Source organism: Amborella trichopoda, chromosome 4 (genome assembly GCF_054954075.1).
Source record: "Amborella trichopoda isolate Santa Cruz 75 chromosome 4, AtrichopodaSantaCruz75HAP2 v2.0, whole genome shotgun sequence".
Classification (NCBI taxonomy): Eukaryota; Viridiplantae; Streptophyta; class Magnoliopsida; order Amborellales; family Amborellaceae; genus Amborella; species Amborella trichopoda.
Genome location: NC_142339.1, coordinates 5,433,571 through 5,454,252, shown reverse-complemented (window position 1 = coordinate 5,454,252; position 20,682 = coordinate 5,433,571). Strand labels below are relative to the sequence as shown.

General features: G+C 34.3%; 2 long non-coding RNA genes across 2 annotated transcripts; one reads left to right on the top strand and one right to left on the bottom strand.

The window, feature by feature from the left end:
* Nucleotides 1-259: 259 nt before the first annotated feature.
* On the top strand, nucleotides 260-8,974 carry LOC148782217 (uncharacterized). The gene is made up of 2 exons (XR_016053903.1): nucleotides 260-738; nucleotides 6,582-8,974. It is a non-coding gene; the product is annotated as an uncharacterized LOC148782217 (long non-coding RNA).
* A 3,205-nt stretch (nucleotides 8,975-12,179) lies between these two features.
* Nucleotides 12,180-20,310, bottom strand: LOC148782216 (uncharacterized). Its single transcript, XR_016053902.1, has 2 exons — nucleotides 20,054-20,310; nucleotides 12,180-13,325 (listed from the first exon to the last, which is right to left on the bottom strand). It is a non-coding gene; the product is annotated as an uncharacterized LOC148782216 (long non-coding RNA).
* Nucleotides 20,311-20,682: the final 372 nt, after the last annotated feature.

Sequence of the window (20,682 nt, the reverse complement as noted above, 5' to 3'; positions counted from 1 at the left end):
AGTTGTTCAAAAACCAAAAAAAGGTAAAACAATTTTTTTTCAACAATATTTCATTAGGAAATGAAAAAACGAATATTCCATTAGTAAAATAAACTATTTGATATTTTGGCAATAAAGAAACTATGATAGATATTTATGTAATTTTCTCTCTTATTAATGAAAACGGAGGTTGCAAAATGGAATTTACATCATCAACAACAACAAATAGCTCTTGTTCTTATTAGGAGAGGGGAAGTCAAAAACTAGGTTTATTAAGAGGGCCGTATCTCGGGCTTGGCAGCATAGAATGCGGGTCCTTTAGTTGATCGATTTTCAATTCCAAGTGGGTCGGGTCTAAAATTGCCTCCGTGGGCGGCGTGGATAGGATGGGTGGTGAGGTCTACGTAGCTGCCTGCCATGGTGAGAGAGAGAATGGATGTGACACAAGAAAGAATAGTAGATGGAGAATGAGTAAAATGCAGAAAGAAAGGAGGAATGCAGAGGAGATAAGGGAAAGCACGGAGCTTGTGTTGAACTCACTCTCTCCAAGAGGGTGAAGGGGAAGCAAATAGTTTTTTTATTTATTGAATATCCTATAATTTTATTAATGAAAACTGAGGTTACAAAATGGAGTTTACATCATCAACCACACAACAAATGGCTGTTCTTCTTCTGGTTGGATGGTTCTCTGATGAGGAGAGGGGAAGTAGAAATGGAATCGTGGCGTAATTTCTCGGTGTAGGAGAGCTTCTTGTTACGGTATTGCTTCTCTCTCTAAAATCTTCTCTGATTTTTCTGTAACAAATCTCTTGCGTAAAAGAGAGGGGAAAAGATGGGGGAAATCTTCCTCTAATGCAGCAGCTGATGCAGATTCTCTGTTCGACATTCTCCCAAGCGATGTGCTTATGAAAATCTTCTCTATGTTGCCCATACAATCTATATTAAGCCTCAAGAGAGTCTCTAAATATTGGAATTCTATTCTCTCATCTCAGTCTTTTGCCCAAATCCATGCTCTCTCCCCAACTTCCCGACAACCTCCTTGTGCTATCCTGATTCGGGATCTGAATACTTTGTTCCTTTGCACTTTGGACAGTGGCCAATGGGTGGTGGTTTAGAGATCACTCGGTCGTATATAATACCAAGTAGCTGCGCCCATGGCATATTGTGCCACCTGCTTCAAGCAGGCACAGCTGCTAACACTAACAACAGCCATGATGCATTGTACATTCTCAAACCCGCCACTCGCAGGGAGACACTCGTGTTGTGCCCTGAGGGCTTGTTTGTGCGCGGGTATGGGTTTTACTTTGAGCCCCGAACTTGCAGTTTCAGTATCTTAGCAGCCATGTCAGTTTCCTATGATCCAATTACAGAATTTCAATACATGATTTTCGACTCATCTTCTTCTCATTGGAGAAGGCTCAACAACATCCCTGTCCATAGCCTCTCACTGGAGAGGGACATCCACTGGATCGCACATTCCATTGGCCAATATTGCTACTTCGAATCTGAGGATGAGGGCAATCTGATAGAATTTGACATGGAGAAAGAGGAATTAACCATCTTTCCGATTCCTTGCATATTTCCTGCTGAAAAGGGATACTCAAAAGATAGTGGATTGGGAGGGCCACCTTGCTCTCTGCATGGTGGTCCCGCACACGAGTTTGCGGTTGTGGGTTCGAAAGGAAGAAGATGGAAAGGGGTGGAAGCAACTGCTATACCTTAATCTTTGTGACATTGAAGCAGCTCATGGGCCAATTTTACCATCAATTTCTCTCGTGGACAAATTTATATTAATGGCATCCCATGAAAAGTTGTTAAGTTATGATATTGTGAGGGGTACTGTAAATGCGATTCCTAATCTCATAGGACAACGTAACTATTTCAATCGCTTGCTGCCTTGCAAGCCTACTCTGTTTTCTTGGGAGAAATTACGAGGAGAATACTAGGATGATAGATGATACTCGGATTATCACACTAACATTGTTGCGGTTAAGCACCTTTCTATCTGTTTTATTGTTTTTGATAGATTAGCATATAGGGTGAATATGTTTGACCGAATCATCCATTTTATATTTATAAACTCAATGTTGGTTTCTGTTGACAATAGAAGCATCATGGTCTTGGATCAGATTTACAGATTAACAACTTTTTATAACATGATATTGAAACTGTTTTCTCAGTTAACAGCTCTATATACCGGTAATATATCAATTATATATCGTGAACAGTTTCTAAGGGAAAAAAAAAAACTTTTTTTTGTTGGGGTGGGGAAAAGTTTCCATTTTTTTTTTTTTTTTGGGAAGCAGATTCCTAGGCTAATACAGGCTCGTTTGGATCGCTTGGTTGCCCACTTGTCCAGGGTGGCTTCCATTAATTTGTTTTTTGAGGCTAGTGCCTAGTTTATATTTAGGTTGTTTGGTTTGGGTGACCTATAGGGGCGTCATTTTGTGCATAAAAAATCAAAGGTTAGAACCATTGCCAGCCCACCCCGAAAACCGGAAACATCTATCAAATTCGAATTTGTGACTAAATTTCAAAAGAAAAATGTGGTGTGTGTGCTAACACTGACGAGATGTAGGAATAGAACATCATCATTAGACCATCCATCTCATTTCTTTCTCCAAAACCATATCCGTCATATGCCTTTTTATATTATGTACTATCTTTTCCCACATGACCATTTAAGTCCCCTCCTAAAAAAGTTCTCTCGCTATTTGGTATTCTTTGGACTAGTCCATCCATGTCTTCCTAGAATTGTTTTTATTTCTATCTTATATCCTACCCATGACGAATAAGCACCAAGTACATTAATAATCTCCTTCCCTAATGCAAGTTTAATTAATAGGAACCTATCACCTACTCTCTTGACATCATCTACTTTATCCTTTATGTTTTTTGTCTACTATTATGCCTATGCCATTTCTATTATTATCCTTTCATCAATAACAAAGTTTATATATATTAATTTCTTTAGATTTTACCTCTTCCCGCTTAGTTTTCTGTAGGCAAGGTATGTTAATTCTCCTTTGTCTCATTATATCCATTAATTCCATGCTATCACCTGTTAAAGTTCCTATATTCCATGTGGCTAGACGAATCCTATTAGTTTAGAGTAACTTCTTTACCTGCAGTCTTCCAAAATGGCACAGGAAGCCTTGCCTACTTATCATCGCAACTGGGCGTCATTGCGACGCGTCGCTTCCAGGGAATTCCCTAGCTAACCCTTGTTCATTTCTTACTGCACTAGAGTGCCAGTACAATGTGTTGCTTACAGGGAATGCCTTAGCATGATCCTATAACGTAGGTTTAGGATTCATGAAAAGATGTGGTAAAGTTTTACGCTGCCTACCTAACATAACCCTCCTCCTTTTTTTGGGCTTAGAACCGGCATAATTTGTTCTATATATAGGAATAGAACAAGTTAGATATTTATTTTTATTGAGTAAAACTGATTAAAATAGTTGCGCACTATTACCTTAGAGCGTGAGTTATTCAAATTCTTCAGTTTGGTTCCAGTTTAGCCGTAAAGTTCGAATTTTTAGTCTTATTTTTTATGTGGTAAGCAATGAGCTAATTGATGTTTCTGGATAGTATATTTCAGGTCCAATCCTACTTGTGTGTGCTGTTCAGTGCTACGCTTATTGTGCATCATTTGGTAATTAAGTAATGTTGTGTGCCTTGCATCACTCATTGTCGAGTGGGGCATGCTGCAAAGAGCCTTGGGAAATATGGTTTCCCAAAATTCTCCTTGACGGCATATTTGTTGCGTACCAGATGTGAATGTTGTTATAAAAAAAGTTATGCAAGGGTGCTTTCTTTTTCCCATTCCTATTAGGGCTAGGAAATGTTTAACTATGTTATGAGGAAGGTCTCCACATTTTCTTTCATTAGTGTTACCCCATATATGTATCTTTATTGCTGCTTATGCAGTAAATTCGCTTAGCTTGTCTCCTTGCAGTCTTATATATTTTCGGTGAAAAGTTTCCTACTTATCACATTGTATGGATGCTAGAGAGCCTGATAAGGGGTGGCTATCTCACACATATTAAGTAGTGAGTATTTTTTTTTCTTGATTTGATAAATAAAACTTTGGATTGATAATGTAAACTTTTACAGTTTGACAAGGAGAAAGAAAATACTAAGCAGTGAGTACTGAATTGGTGTTTAAGGATTTGTGTAGATTGTATTTTTTGTTATGACATATCCATATGTGGTGTCACATTGATGCATCAATCTTATTTTGGCTGTCTACAGATTGTTGTCTTGTATTGGGGCTAATCATGTGAATTTCATGTACGGATTTTATGCATATTTTTCATACATTGTAAAGTTTTATGATCATTATTCTTATCCTTTTCGTTCTTGCATCTTTTAATCACTATCTCCTCTGCTGTTGTTCTTGCTGAAGAGAGCAGGCCTATCATCTTCTTAATTTGATTGGTAACTTGAACTTTCATTGAACAAATTTGATTTACAAGTTTGTGTGATCACCTTTTAATTTAAAAAGTTTGAGCTTCTCAACTCTGGGCTCAACAGAAAACGAGAACAGAAATCAAATCATAATCACAATATGTCCTTAGTAACTCCATCTTTGGCTGATCACCTTCAAAAAGTTCCATCTTTGGCCAATCTGCAGCGTTGCTGTTAGTGCCCCTATTTGTATATGAAATGGACAAGCATACTGTTTTTAAGCTCCCTTACTTTGTCAAAAACACTCCCAAGTGTCCAGGGGCAAGAGATTTTACTGTTAGCCCTACCATCTTCTTGGATTATTGCTAACTCACACAAATTCATAGCACCGCTCTCTCTCTCTCTCTCATATTTTGATGCGGTCTCTTTAAAATGGGAGGTTAATGCATTAGCGGTTAAGTTGCTTGTATATGTTTTCATTTATAGGCTTACTAAAATTCACTTCTCTTTATTAAAATGGATAGAATTCCCTTCAACCATACATACAGTGACCACAATTGGCAGGTGTTAGGTATCATAGTTGTAAACATGCCATTGTGGGGTTTGAACCAGCTTACCTATGAAAACAAATACCTTTTGCATCAAAGAATAAATGGAATCAACAGTTCTCATCTTGCATATGTGTCAACCGATGTGGTCCTCCCTCCTTCCCCAGTTTAGAGCATGAACTGAGATGTACAACCATTTGTTTCCCAAATAACTGTGTATGTTTCTAGTGGAAATAGTTAATAAGTTGGCAACTTAATCTTCCATCTGCAAAGTTTAGCTCCATATTGGATCATTTAGATGTAGTTGTTTAGGGTGGCTTGAGAAATGTGATGTATTATGGTTCTTTCCTACATTTTGCATTTTCTACCAGTGTTCTTTGCATTGGCTTGCAATATTAGTTTCCCCTGAAAGTGGTGGCTGCACTTACCTTCTTCTGGATGTAGCTCTATTGAAGTTTATAGTTCTTGTCCTTTGGCTTATGCCTATTTTTCCCTTTGCCAGTTTTTTATGTTTCTGACAATCACTTAATTATCTGTTTTCACTGTTTTACATGAAAATGAGTCCTTCCTTGGCCTGAAATGAATTTTTTTATATGATTACATATTGATCTTTTTTTTTTTAGAGGTTAGAAAACAATTTTTTGTTAAATCAATTCATTTTCCTTCTTCTCTTGTAATTTCTGTTTGAATTAGCTGTCTTTTTGGATAAAATTTTTATGTATTTCTTCATAAATGAGAATAGTGAGTCTTGTTTTTTGCTGTAGAAAAGGACAATTTGTCATCTTTTTTCTCTTTTTGTTTGCATGCAGTTATTTTCTTAGATTAACATTACTGAATGTTTGGGGATATAATTTATGCAATCATCACTTATACACATGCGGGATCTTAAGTGTGATTATTTGGTGGCCGCATCAAATTGTGGAGGAAACTGACAAAACCATTCAATTCCCTTTCAAGAAGTGCCCATTTTTCGTTCAAAAGTGACAATCATAACCAGTTGAGATAGAATCATATATATGTCGGGGAATAATGACATTTAGAATAAATGAGTTTCAAAAAACTATATTTCTTCTGGTTGATTGTTACATGCTTATGTGCATCAGTTCTAAAGCAATGGTTGTTGGGAGGCTACACTCATATGAGTTACAAGCCAGTGGTGTCTGTGACGATAAATATCAAGTGAGTTTATGATACGGGCAATGGAATTTTAAATGTGTGATCAAGCAACTTATATAATGAGATTGGAGTGTGTAGTATTGAGAGCTCCTTGCACAATCCAACTAAGTAGTATGAATATTGAGAAGAAGTATCCCTGGTAGGCATGTAGAAAATACTGTTGACAAATTCAGAACTAAAACCCTCATAGTACCAAGGATTGCTGGTTAACATTTGTATTTGATGCACAAAAGCAGTGTGACTTTGTCAATGGAATTTCTCCATGAGCTCTGCACTTTTCTGTCAGTGTTTCGCAAGTCCTCCATGGGAATTTTGTTTGTGGACAGTGGCTCCTTTGTGGAGCATCAGAAATTTCTCTGTGTGCTCCCCATTAGCCACATGTTGGGAGGTATTGATGGTTCATAATACTAGAATCTTTGGGGTGGTTTGAAGGGGTTGATGAAATCATTTTCTGATATCTGAATTTAGGGATACAGGGGAGTTAAAGTGAAGGGTTCAGTGTGAGATTTGAAACTGTTGCTGCTAATGAAGCTCGTTGAGTAAGGATCAGGGATTGAAAACTAGGCTAGTCTGCACGAAATCGGCCGATTCGACCTGAGAATCGGTGATCTCGTGCCGATTCTAGCATAAAACATGGAACCAGGAGATCTTAGAGGGGAACCGGCGATTCTTTCGGATTTGCTACAGTGACACACCCGTGTCGACACGGTGACTCGCCAAAGCTCGTGAGTTTACAGCCTTTTTACAGAAATCTAGCTTTTTTTTCCACCAAAAAACAGTAAAAATCCATCTTTTTTGCTCAATAATGAAAGGGAATAAGTTTCTAAGTCTATAAAACATCTATTGGGCTTGGATCGAACCCAAAAAACCGATTTTTGTGAGACTATCGACTGAAATTTGGAGATTTTTTAACGGATTTGGGTTTTCCGCCAGAAATCGAATTTTGTGGCTTTTCTTAAGCAATTTGATCTGTTTTTTTTGCTGAATGATCGTGGTAGTACAAGCTTTTATCAAAATCAGGTATGATGATTTGTTGTTTTGTATTTTAATTTTACGATTTGTTTTTTTGAGCTTGTGTTCTTCCCCTTTTTTAGCAAAGAATTCATCAAAGTTCATCAACATTTGTTGTTTTTTGATGAATAATGGAGGGGAATCACTTTTTAGGTCCATAAAACATTGATTGGGGTTGGATTGGACCCAAAAAAAGGTTGGATTGTGATTTGTTTTTTTGAAATTTGGGTTTTTTTTAGCGGATTAGTGTTTTATACCAAAACTAGATTTTTGTGGCTGTTCTTCATCAATTTGATCCGTTTTTTTTGCTGAATGATCATGGTAGAACAAACTTTCATCAAAATCAAGTACTGTGATTTGTTGTTTTATATTTTAATTTTAAGCTTTTTTTATTTTGGAGCTCGTGTTCTTCCCCTTTTCTCCATCGATTTGATAAAAAAATTTTAATTTTACAATTTTTTTTTTTTAGTATGCCTTTTATCCTATTTTTTTTTTTGCTATTGGGAGTCCTTGCATTCACAAATTGCCATACTGGCAGTAACAAACTTGTATACACAGATATTATTAGTATTTAGCTGTATTTTGTTCATGAGAATTTTAATATTTTAAATGTCGAAGAGCCTAATGAAGAATCTCAAGCGAAATTAGTTTTACTTGATTATTTGCAAGCATATAGTTTTTTTGTTTTTAAAAGAAATCCTTTACTTCCACATTTACTTGTCAAGTAAAACTGTTTGAATTGCACGTGTATAATCTTTAGGAATTTGTTGTTTTGTCATTTTTATTATTGATTGATTTATTTATTTTTGCAATGTTGTTGTTTTTACTTTTTCATTTTATCACAGTTTCCTTGTCTCGCTTAGTGACATTCTTGTTTACAGGTCAGCTTTCATACCACTAGCTCAAGCTTTGTGACTTTGGAAGTGTAAATGTTTTGGTGGGTTTTGCTTCTTGTAGAATCAAATTTCCTTATAACTGCAAAAACTCATGTTTTTGGTTTTCATGATTTATATATTCTGATTGATAGGCGAAGGCGGAGCCAATATATCATATATTCGTTCTAGATATTATAGAGCTTCGGAATTGATATTTAGAGCCACTAATTATTTGGTCAACTGGTTGTGCTTTAGCTGAACTCTTGCTTGGACATGTAAATTTTTGCTATTGATTTCATTATGCTTATGTCGCTGCTTTAATAATCATATATGATGAAATTATATGGTTGCTAATTTATCGACAATGAACTTTGACAGTCTCGTCTTTCATTTTTGTAGTAGGTCTTATTTGATTAATTGTAAGCTTTATTGCAGTCCATGCATGATTATATATTTCTTCCATGATATTTCTGTGCTTCTCTTTTTGGGTGATATAAATTTAATGGTTAACAATAGTTCATACATGGAAAGAACATCTCTATATTCGCATATTGATGTAAAAAAAAGAAAGTTATTAATGTAGTGCTCCCATTTCATAATGGGTTCCTAAAAACCAACATTTATAATGATTTTCGATAATTTTTTTGGACTTTTGTAAGGTTGAATCCAACCAATTCAACCGATTCTCACCAATTTACCGATCCGATGGGTTTTTGGGGTACTCGAACTGGGACACCGATCCGTTTTTTAAACCATTGGTAAGGATACAGGCGATGCACCCATGTATTTCTATGGAAACAAGAGGTATACCCCGACCTTTATTATTGTAATTTGATATAAACCATGGGATCATGGATCCCCTTTAAGTCAAAACAAAAGGACATTTAACCGTCTTATTATCTTTTTCATTGACCAAATTTCAATATTTATCTTTTTTCTTTCTTTTAATGACCCTATCATTCACACCCCTGAAAAGCTACTCCTCTTTCTCTCTTGATCACCTATGGACCCTTTGCACTCTCTCCCTCTTTCAACCTCCATTGAACCCCATCTCTTGTTTTTTCGCAACCCCATTCTTTCTCTCTCATCCATTATGTGAACCTCACAAGTAGTTTAAATGTGGCACTTGAAATTCTATTTGGATGATGTGGTTATTAAAAAAAAGAAAAAAAAAGTCTGTCATTCTGATCTATCAAGGATTATGTTTTCAGTGAGGTCATAAGTCTTCATATCTTTCTTCACTACTTTCGATTAATGTTTTTTTGCGTCTACCTCTTATCTTTTTTGAGATAAATATTATAATTCGAAAAAAGTTACTTCTGATTAATGTCCTTTTGTGTCTACCTCTGATTTTTTTTGAGATAAATATTATAATTCGAAAAAAATAGGAAGGGGGTTAAATAATTGTTTTTTTTTAAGTTGGAGGGGCTCCATTGGACCCGATGGTTTATTTAAAATTACTTGTAGGAGCTCATATGGTGATTGATTTAAGTAGAGGCAGGTTTGGTGCAGCTGAGAAGGCATTTGTTGGATTGATTAGGGATGCCGATTCAATGTGGATCCCTTCTACATGGTCTTAGACCTTTTAGATCATTCTGTTGTGACGTTCTGTAGTGTAAAAGGCTTTAATAGATGTACCCAATGGTTTAAAAAAAGGATCGGTGGCCCGGATCGGGCTTCCAAAAAACCGATCCGGATCGGCGAATCGGCGATCCGGATCGGGAATCGAGTGAATCGATCAGAATAAAGTTTAAAAAAAATTCGAAAAAATTATTAAAATTCATTATAAATATTGGTTTTTAGGAATTCAATAAAAAATGAGGGTACTCCATTAAGAATTTTCATGTTTTTGAATGAATATGCGAATATTGATATGTTCTTTCCCTGCATGAACCGCCATTCAGCATTTAATTTACAGTATTTCGTGCTCATCCCTACACTGTTGCTGTTGGGACTCGATATGTGAATAATATGGCTGGGATAGGGTGGCCTCAGAATCATCATCTCTCTCGTTTTCTCTTTGAATAATATGGATTAAAAAAAAAAAAAAACAAATTTTCAAAAAAATCGATCATGGATTAAAAAAAAAATCACAAATTTTCAAAAAATTCTATAATGGATTACAAAAAAAAATTCGATCATGGATTAAACAAAAAAAATGACAAATTTTCAAAAAATTCAATCATGGATTACAAAAAATTCGATCATGGATTACATAAAATCATGGATTACAAAAAAAAACAAACAAAAAAAAACAAAAAATTCAATCGTGGATTACAAAAAAAGAAAAAAATAGTTCGATCATGGATTACAAAAAATTCAATCATGGATTACAAAAAACTCTATCATGGGTTACAAAAAAAGCAAAAAACAAAAAAATCAATCATGGATTAAAAAAAAACAAACAAACATTTCGATCATGGATTACAAAAAAAAAACAAACATTTCGATCATGTATTACAAAACATTCGATCATGGATTACAAAAAATTCTATCATGGGTTACAAAAAAAAAAAAAAAAACAAAAAAATCGATCATGGATTACAAGAAAAGAAAACAAACATTTCGATCATGGATTACAAAAAATTCTATTATGGGTTACAAAAAACCAAAAAATTCGATCATGGATTACAAAAAAACAAAAACAATTCGATCATGGATTACAAAAAAATCGATCAAGTATTACAAAAAAATCTATCATGGATTACAAAAAAAAAAAAAAAAAAAAAAAAACCGTACGGAATCGCCGATTCACTGTTCGGACTCGCCGATTCCGTACAGTGAATCGGCGATTCACTGTACAGAATCGTCCTGTTCTCTCTAGAACCGGACGATTTCCAATTTTTGGGCGATCCGGTTCCTTTTTCACGATTTTCGAGTCGAACCGGGCGAGTCCGGTTCGACTCGGCGTTTTTTAAAACACTGGATGTACCTATTTGTTGGGTGATGTGGAGATGTGGATATACATTAGTGTAATTTTAAGGGAAAATATTTTTATATCTTTTATTTTTAAGTTTCATTTTTTTGATAAATCCAATGTTTCGAAAGATATCTTTTAACCCTCTAGTCACTTTAAACTTATTTTTTAATATAAACAAATGTGAGAAAGACATGTTCTTTTTAAACCCACATATTTCTCTCTCTTCATTTATATACTCGAAACTTCTTTATTTTTCTCTTTTCATGTGTCTCTTACTCTTTTTCTTCCCGTGTTTCTCCAAACACATTTTTCCCTCCTCCTAGTAACCTCTCACTTCCATGAAGCCATTTTCTTTCTTTAGAAGTTTGGGCAGATAACTTTTAGAAAAGACATGTCTTTTAAGATTTGTTTGGCTTGAAAAAATAGGTGTAAATTAGTTAAAGGGGTTAGAATAAATAAAATCTACAATTTTTATGTTCCAAGATATCTTTTAAAACTTTGGGTTTATTGTGAAATGAAGCCTAAAAATAAAGATATAGAGATATTTTTCCTAATTTTAATCAGAGTTGATTTTGTCATATCTGATGCCTCAGGTGTTCTTATCACTTTATCCTTATGTTTTTGTAGTATGGCGCAGGAAAGACATGTTTTCCTGCAAAGTCTAGCATTCAATGAATGGACGAACCTATACATGACGATTGTGAACATTGGCCCATTGATCATGTTCATAGTTAAGCAATATCCTTTCTAAAGCGGTTTTTGTATAAATACTCTCTCTCTCTCTGCTTTTTTTTGGAGAGTTTTTTTCCCCTAAATACTCTGATTTTTCAAAAATCTCTTTAAAAGGCATGATTTTCAACAAACTTCACAAAACTCATTTTTTTTTTTTTTTTTAAGAGAAGGAATTATTTTCGCAAAAAGAAGAAAACTCATTTGATAAATACTCCCCACCTTGGTTATTCCTCGCAGTTTTAATTTTAATTTCAACTTCGACTTTATGTATTCCCCACCCTGGTCATTCCTCTCATTAGGATATTATTTATGTCACAAATGTCGTTATATACAAGTTCTAATAACTCAGTATTCCTCTCCACTGAATGAAAAGACTGTTGTTATTTTGGCTCGAATATAGGTTTCACATTTATCATTGGATGCATCACCACATTTAAAGATTAAACCAAATTTAAAAATATTTCTAATTGAAGCAAAATTCAAGTTACAGAATCTATAGCATATCACAAATTAAAAACACTCACATGATAAGTGGAAGAGTTCATCATTTCATTACTCAAATCGCGTTTGAACATCCCATTACATGTGTACCTTTAGCCAACAAAGACAACTCTCTTGGTCAAAATGACCTTATCATATTCAATGACCATCCGGAAAGCTTGTTTGTTAAGAAAATATTTTGATACCAGGTTCTCCTCATATCAAGCACATAAAACATATTCAAAGTGAGAACCTTTCCCAAACTAAATTTCAGGTTCACTGTGCTTTTACCAAGCATCATTGCCAAGTATACTTGCTAAGGCTTGGGTTCTAAATTAGACTGAGATCTCGTACTTCACCAGCTCATAGGTCTTGAAATATTCCCGGTTGCTATAAACATAAATGGTAGCACCTGTGTCTACCCACCAATTGGAATCATTTTCAATAAGATTGACTTCAATGATCATAGCCACAAATTTTTCTTCTTTGGTGGTTAAGTTTACTTAGTTTAAGGACCTTGTACACCTCTTCCGGTGTCGACACTCTTTAAAGTAGTATCTTGATTTCCCACATAGGTAACAAATATCTTCTTTTTAGACTTTTTTATCTTTAGAAATGTCTTTTTTCTGTTTGGGAAAAAAAGATTTTTTGTCTTGAGCTTTGTCCTTATACTTATGCTAAGGTTTGCCTTGGACTGAAGGCCTTGTCAACTTATTTTCCATAGCCACTTCTTTCATTTCCCGAAGCCTAATCTCTTCCTCAATCCGAAGAGAGTGTTGAAGGTGAATATGATCAACATCAACTTTTTTATGTTTCATTTTCTCTTGACACTCTCTCCATGATGGGGATAATTTATGAATGATGGCTCTCACTTGGAAAGCCTCACTCAACTCCACTATGCAGCTTTTAAATTCATTTATGATAAGTTGTAACTCATATACTTGATTGACTATAGATTTAAAGTCAAGATAATTGGAAATAAAAAACCTTTGGTTACTTAGTTTTGTATTTGATCTCCAACTCGTTCCATACTTCTTTTGCGGTAGACAAAGATTTGTACATATTCAAGATGTGGTCAGTGAGTGTTGAGAATGTGTCCTTCGCATATGAAGCCATCATCTATCCACATCCAATGAAGTTTGGACTGCTCCTCTTGTTGTTGTGCTTGTTCTGCCCTCGACTTGTGATTACCACCTGCATATGTTCAGTGAAAACATATGCGACTTTGAGAGTGGTCAACAAAAATAGTAGTTTTTGTTGCTATCATTGATTGTTTGACTCCATGTTTCACCCAAAATATTTTCTTGAATTATTAGAATTGGAGGGTGAAACAGGGCAAAAAAAAAATAAAGATATAGAAAACAAAAGTTATTTTAATCTCTTTGATCCTTGGCACGTTATATCATTTTCACGAGACAATGTTTGCCCCATATTGGTATGAATAAATGTACATTTAAGTTTCTATCAAGCAAATTTGTCCCAGAGATATATAAGAGCATAGTATCGAGGAAAACAACTTGCCAATGCAAATGCACAAGCATTACAAGTTCTAGAGTACTAGCGTTGCTTAATTTCTAGAGACAGAAAGTAGTCTAAAAGAGCACTTTTTGAAATTTATATGGGTTCCATGTAGCTTAAATAGGAGGGAAAATGTTCATAGACATATATATAGAGAGGTAAAATACCCTTTTCACTTTCACATATGATCTTAAAAGTCAGGAGTGCGGCTGTTGAAATCTCAACGGTTAGTACGGTGCACAAATTGGACGCAACAGTGATGCGGTAACCCTTTGGGTTCCAGGAAAGTAACACCCACCAAATCACGCATGGTTCACAATGACATTGTGTCTTTTGGGTTCCGATAAAGTAATCAACATACATTTACCGAAAGGGCACATTCGCACCAATCCACTGGAGTACTTATGGAGCTTGGCTGTTTTTATTAATGGAATTTACTATTAATGATTATGAATCTTCACTATAAAAAAGATGGAAGAAATAAAAGATAAAATAGTTATCTTAACATAAAAGCATTACATAGAAATATGTTTCCCGGCCCCAAAACATGGAGAATGTATGATATCGGATGCTTTGAAAAAGTACATTCAAGGGCCATTTGCTTTTGGTACAAGGAGGTCACAATCAATTTTATCTGTCAGATTTCAAATAGAATGACTGTAAGAATGTTATTGGGTAGAATCAAAATTCAAAAAGAAATTTCTCGAACCTCATGACACACCGTAAGCTATCCAATTTGACATCTAATGGCTACTAGAAGTTGTGGCCTCTTTTTAATAAAATAAATGGTATCATAGTATATAATTGCATCATATGAGGCTAATGTCTTAAATATGACGATCTTAGTGTTTCAAAACCCAAAATAGTTGGGTTGGATCCCCCATATCCCTATTGGATCACTAGATCGGCATTTTGGATCCGTCCGAATTGGTGATCTAGAAAATATCAAAAACAAAAAATAAAATAATGTGATTGGGGTCTAGGGGGACCTAAAAAGATACTAGATAAACTTTTTAAAAAAATTAAAAAAACTTTAAAAAAATGGAAGGCCATTTTGGGGCGACTCGGTCCGGGACCTTCCTAGAATCAGTTCGGTCAAGGCTAATCCCCGATCCAAATTGAAGATTCCCAATTTGGATCTACGGGTTTTAAAACACTAGGCAATCCCTATCATAAATTGCTGTTCTGGACCAAGAAATGGTCGAACCGAACCGGTTCTATAAAGCTCATTTGGTATTTATTTTTTTTTAAACTTATCTAATATTTTCTTTAATTCTCCTTGAATTTCATATATAAATTATATATATTTTTTATTTTTTAATATTTTTCGAGATTGTGGAGTCTACCATGTTTAAGACACTCGCTACTTTGAGCATCGTCTATAAACTCCTTTCAAAAGAGACAGACAAAGACCTATAACAGGAGGTCGTTCAAATGACCTTTCATGGCACATACAAGGAGATGGATGGAATCGAGATAATCAATTTGAAGGTATTTGGTCATCAAAACAGTTTTTTTGAGCGAATTTTTTGAGTGGGCTCTAATTTGATTGTTTAGAGCCTCGGTTCTATATAAAGTTTTTTCAATTATTATTGAATATCAAATGGATGTTGAAGATGCTTGGGGGCACTATTTAGTAGTTGCGTCTCTTGACTCATCAAAATCACATCCTATATCATTTGAAAAATGGTATTGTATACAATAAGATCATTTGCCTTTTATACAAGAAGGTAACAATTACTTATAACTATGCGACGTGAAATTTGATAGCTTGTAAGTGTCATAAAGTTCAAGAATTTTTTTTTGAACTTTGAGCCTGATCAATGCAATAAATGTAAATATTGAATTTCACATCCAATGGTTAAAATTAATTATGATAAGACCATTTACCTTTAGTATAACTAAAGGAGCTCACAAATCACCTTGGTTCTTCAATAGGAAATAGGGCTGCTGGATTCAATGGTAAAAAGACTCACGCTTAACCGTCCATCATATAGAAAATGACGAGTTGAGAGGGAGTGTTACAAAATTCAAGAGCATCTTTTTAAACTTTGAGTATAGTCAATAGCACATTCCCAATCCTCAAGTTTCACATACAATGACTACAAATAATTGTCACATTCTTGGACCAAAGATGAATGATGTATGGCTACATTCCCAAGTTTCCTTACTTCTACCATATAAAGTTAACATTTTATATAAATATTGGAACAAAGATCAAATATAAGATTTTTGGAGAGAAAGCAGAGCCTACACTGACTCTTCCCATCACTTGTGAACTCCTTAATGGGGTGATGAGTATAGTAATAGCAGCAGGCTTATGATGACCATAAATTCTATATGGCCTTAATAGACCATCATAACTCATAGTCAGGCTTAAGATGACCATATATAATCTTTGAGAAAAATCCTTTCTCTAAGTCAATAAGATTGAGATTACCCCTTTAATCTTTTTTTTGGCCAAATCAGCTTTCCATTTATTGAATGGCCAGAAACATAAAAAGCAAATGTATGGCTTTAAGGTTGAAGACAAAGTCTAACGTTTTAGGCTAAAGCAAAAACTAAGAACATTTTCCTCTTAAGGTACATTTTTTTTTTCAATTGTTCATAATTTCAATTGTAATATTGGCGGATATTTTTAGGAAAAATTACAAAAAACCTCAAGACCACACTTTCTATGTAACTTAAACAAACTTTCTATGAAAATTCCCCCCAAGAAAAAAGTTCATTTTTTTTAAGACGGAAATACCTTTCCCGTACATAAAAATCATTTTGGCCAGATTTCATGTTGAGTTTTGGACCCAATAACACATTGCCGGAGCGCACCATCACATTGTCGGAGAGCACAAGTGCCGAACCGCCCTAAGACAACTACCGGATTGAAACTGAATACTGTCGGACCGCACTTTACATAGTGCTGGAGCCCTTGGAATCCAATAACATCTACTGTCACACCGTCCTTGCAACTGTCGAAGCTCACTTTACATACTGCCGGAGCCCTACTGCCAGATCGCACTTTACACAGTGCTGGAGCCCTATTGTTGGACTCAATGGTTTAAAAAACGGATCGGTGACCGGGATTGGGCTCCCAAAAAACCAATCCGGATCGGCGAATCGACGATCCGGATCGAGAATCGGGTGAATCGGTCAGAATGAAGCTTAAAAAAAATCCCAAAAAATTATTAAAATTCATTATAAATATTGTTTTTTAGAAATTCAATAAGAAATGAGGGCACTCTATTAAGAATTTTCATGTTTTTGAATGAATATGCGAATATTGATATGTTCTTTCCCTGCATGAACCGCCATTCAGCATTTAATTTACATCACACAAAAGGATAAACATAGAATTATCATGGAATAAGTATATCAACATACATGGACGACAATAAAGTATAAAATTAGTAACATATGATCTAAAAATAAAATGACAGACGACGTTATTGTTCTTCTTGGTCACGCTGGTGCTATTGATTGAATTCGTTTAACAATTCATTGATTCGATCTAAAAACGAATCATCGATATTAGCAGGCGTCTGACTATTCCCAAATCCCTGAGTGTTAGTGTTTGTTGTGTTCCCAATCTAAAATCCCCGAAGATTATCCATCCTTCATGCTCAACTGCACTGTCATGCTCATCCCTACACTGTTGCTGTTGGGACTCGATATGTGAATAATATGGCTGGGATAGGGTGGCCTCAGAATCATCATCTCTCTCATTTTCTCTTTGAATAATATGGATTAAAAAAAAAATTAACAAATTTTCAAAAAAATCGATCATGGATTAAAAAAAATAAAATCACAAATTTTCGAAAAATTCCATCATGGATTACAAAAAAATTCGATCATGAACTAAAAAAAAAAAATCACAAATTTTCAAAAAATTCTATCATGGATTACAAAAAAAAATTCGATCATGGATTAAAAAAAAAAAATCACAAATTTTCAAAAAATTCAATCATGGATTACAAAAAATTCGATCATGGATTACATAAAATTCGACCATGGATTACATAAAATTCGATCATGGATTACAAAAAAAAACAAACAAAAAAAAGCAAAAAATTCGATCGTGGATTACAAAAAAAGAAAAAAACAATTCGATCATGGATTACAAAAAATTCAATCATGGATTACAAAAAACGCTATCATGGGTTACAAAAAAAACAAAAAACAAAAAATTCGATCATGGATTACAAAAAAAAAAACAAACATTTCGATCATGGATTACAAAAAAAAACAAACATTATCATGGATTACAAAACATTCGATCATGGATTACAAAAAATTCTATCATGGGTTTACAAAAAAAAAAAAAAAAACAAAAAATTCGATCATGGATTACAAGAAAAAAAAAACAAACATTTCGATCATGGATTACAAAAAATTCGATCATGGATTACAAAAAATTCTATCATGGGTTACAAAAAAAAAACAAAAAACAAAAAATTCGGTCATAGATTACAAAAAAAAAAAAAAAAACCAATTCGATCATGGATTACAAAAAAAAAAAAAAAAAAAAAAAAAAAAAAAAAAAAAAAAAAAAAAAAAAAAAAAAGGCAAACCGTACGGGATTCGCCGATTATGTACAGTGAATCGACGAGTCACCGTACAGAATCGTCCGGTTCTCTAGAACCGGACGATTCCCGATTTTTTTACCGATTCGATCCGTCCATGGCGATTCCCGAGTCGAACCGGGCGAGTCCGATTCGACTCGGCGTTTTTTTAAACACTGGTTGGATTGCATTTTATACAGTGCCGGAACCCTACCGCACTGTACATAGTATTAGAGCCCTACTGCCGGACCACACTTTACACAATGTCGGAGCCCTACTGCTGGACTGCTGGACCGCACTTACACAGTGCAAGAGTGCCTATTTTGTTGGGAACGAGGATAGAGAGGTGTGGGTAAGGTAAAAGTAAGAGAAGGTAGTTTAGCCATTTTTTTTTTATTTTTTATTTGGTTGGGGGTATTTGTATATAAAATGTATTTTGGAGAAAAAAAGTTAGGTTAGGGGTAAGTTGCATAGAAAGTGCAGTCTTGGCTTTTTTTTTTTTTTTTTGCAATTTTCCTACTTTTTTTTTTAAGTGCTGAGTATTTTAGAATGAATATCAAACAAAAGCAAATCGTAGGACAAAAAATTACTTAATTTTTTTCTCAAATTCTTTCAATGTATTTGAATAAAGGGAGAAGTTTATATGGAGCCGATGCTCTCATAATCAAATAAGAGCCTACCACAAAATTTTCTCTAGAAAAGGTTGTTTTGATGCCCAGATATCTTCAAACCGATCATCTTGACATCAAGATGCATGGACATGAGAGAAAAATAGATTCCAAATTTTGAAAACAGTGTATTTTGTAATACATTTTTGGACCATCAATTTTCAAGATTTTCAAGTTCTCATAGATCTGTCGATCTACACTATTTTTTAAACTTTAAACTTTATAAATAAAGCTGGAAATACGTTTTGAGGCTATCACATAGATTTCCAATATTGAAACCACATTTCTCAAAACTATTTGAAGGTAGGCTCTAATTTGATAGTTCAGAGCCTAGGCTCTATACAAACCGCAGCCTTGAATAAATCAAAGAATCACTTTCCCAATTTCTTTCCATTTATAGAAATTCAATTTCTTTCTATTTAGTTAAACTAAATAGAAACTCAGTTTGTTTCCATTTATTTAAACAAATCATACAAGCATTCCATTCATTTAAACAAATCTCATTTTCCCAATTTCTTTCTATTCATAGAAACTTTATTTCTTTCCATTTATTTAAAGAAACTCAATATTTTTCCATATATCATACATGCATTTCCGATTACGTGTGGAGGTATGGAAGTGGATTTGATACCTGGAGGATTTCCCATACCCCTTACTTACCACCTTTTATATATATATATAGGTTATTTTATTTTGTTATTTCAATTTCTTTTAACATGACACCCCTTATCTAATGATTTTAATTTGTTATTTCCTTTTCTTTAAAAATGACATGAAATCGGCCAACTTACATGTATTGTAAAATCGGGATAACCCAATCACTCATTTTGAGTAAGTCCGGATATCTCAAATCCCACTAGATGTGGTGAGCACTATACCAGAATGATTTCGACATTCAAATGACATGCCTAAGATACGATGCAATAACAAGTACAATATAATTGGAACAAATATAAAAACAATAAAACAAATAATATGGGAAATCTTCAAATCACAACACAAATAAAAGTAGCAAATGAAAGTAAAGAGGAACACTCATTTCACCCAAGATGGCCTATGTCCACGATTAAGATGGCAAAGATGACCTATGTCCATTCATTATCAACAAGAAAACTTACAAGATTGGGGTTATGTAAACTTACCTCATACAATTTCAATCTAAAATAAAATAACTTCTTACCACAAAATCATTGACTCCTTTCTTCCTTTCACTGATGTGAAGAAATGGTGACCCAAGCTTCAATGGTGGTGGTAGAGTTAGTTGCAAAACCCCTAATTTCCACCCCTAAGCTTTTATCTCTAGAAGTTCCTTCTCTCCTTCACTCACCCACTCGTTTCTCTCTATCTAAACCTTTTTAAGGGTTTCCACTAAAAATGATTGGTTTTAGTGAAAAAAAATCTCCCTCATAATAGTGACTCTCCTTTACTCACCCATACGTTTCTCTCTAACCAAACCTTTTTAAGAGCTTCCACTAAAAATGCTTGGTTTTAGTGACGAAAATATCCCTCCTGATAGTAAGGAATACTGACAAAAATACCCCTTATGACACAGGTTATTTGACATCACGCCCCAAAAAACCGGACTTATCCGAATAACTATTCTCTACCAATGTTTAACTAGACCAAATCGATTTTCTGAACACTGATCCTAATAATACAAAATGTAATATTTTTTTATTAATTGTAAAATATTTTAAAAAATTTCATTTATAATAAAAAATAAAAATTCTTGATTGCTCCATCAATCACCTCCAACATCCCACCAACATCCCATTCTCTCTTATTTTGTCATAAAATTTACTTTCCCTC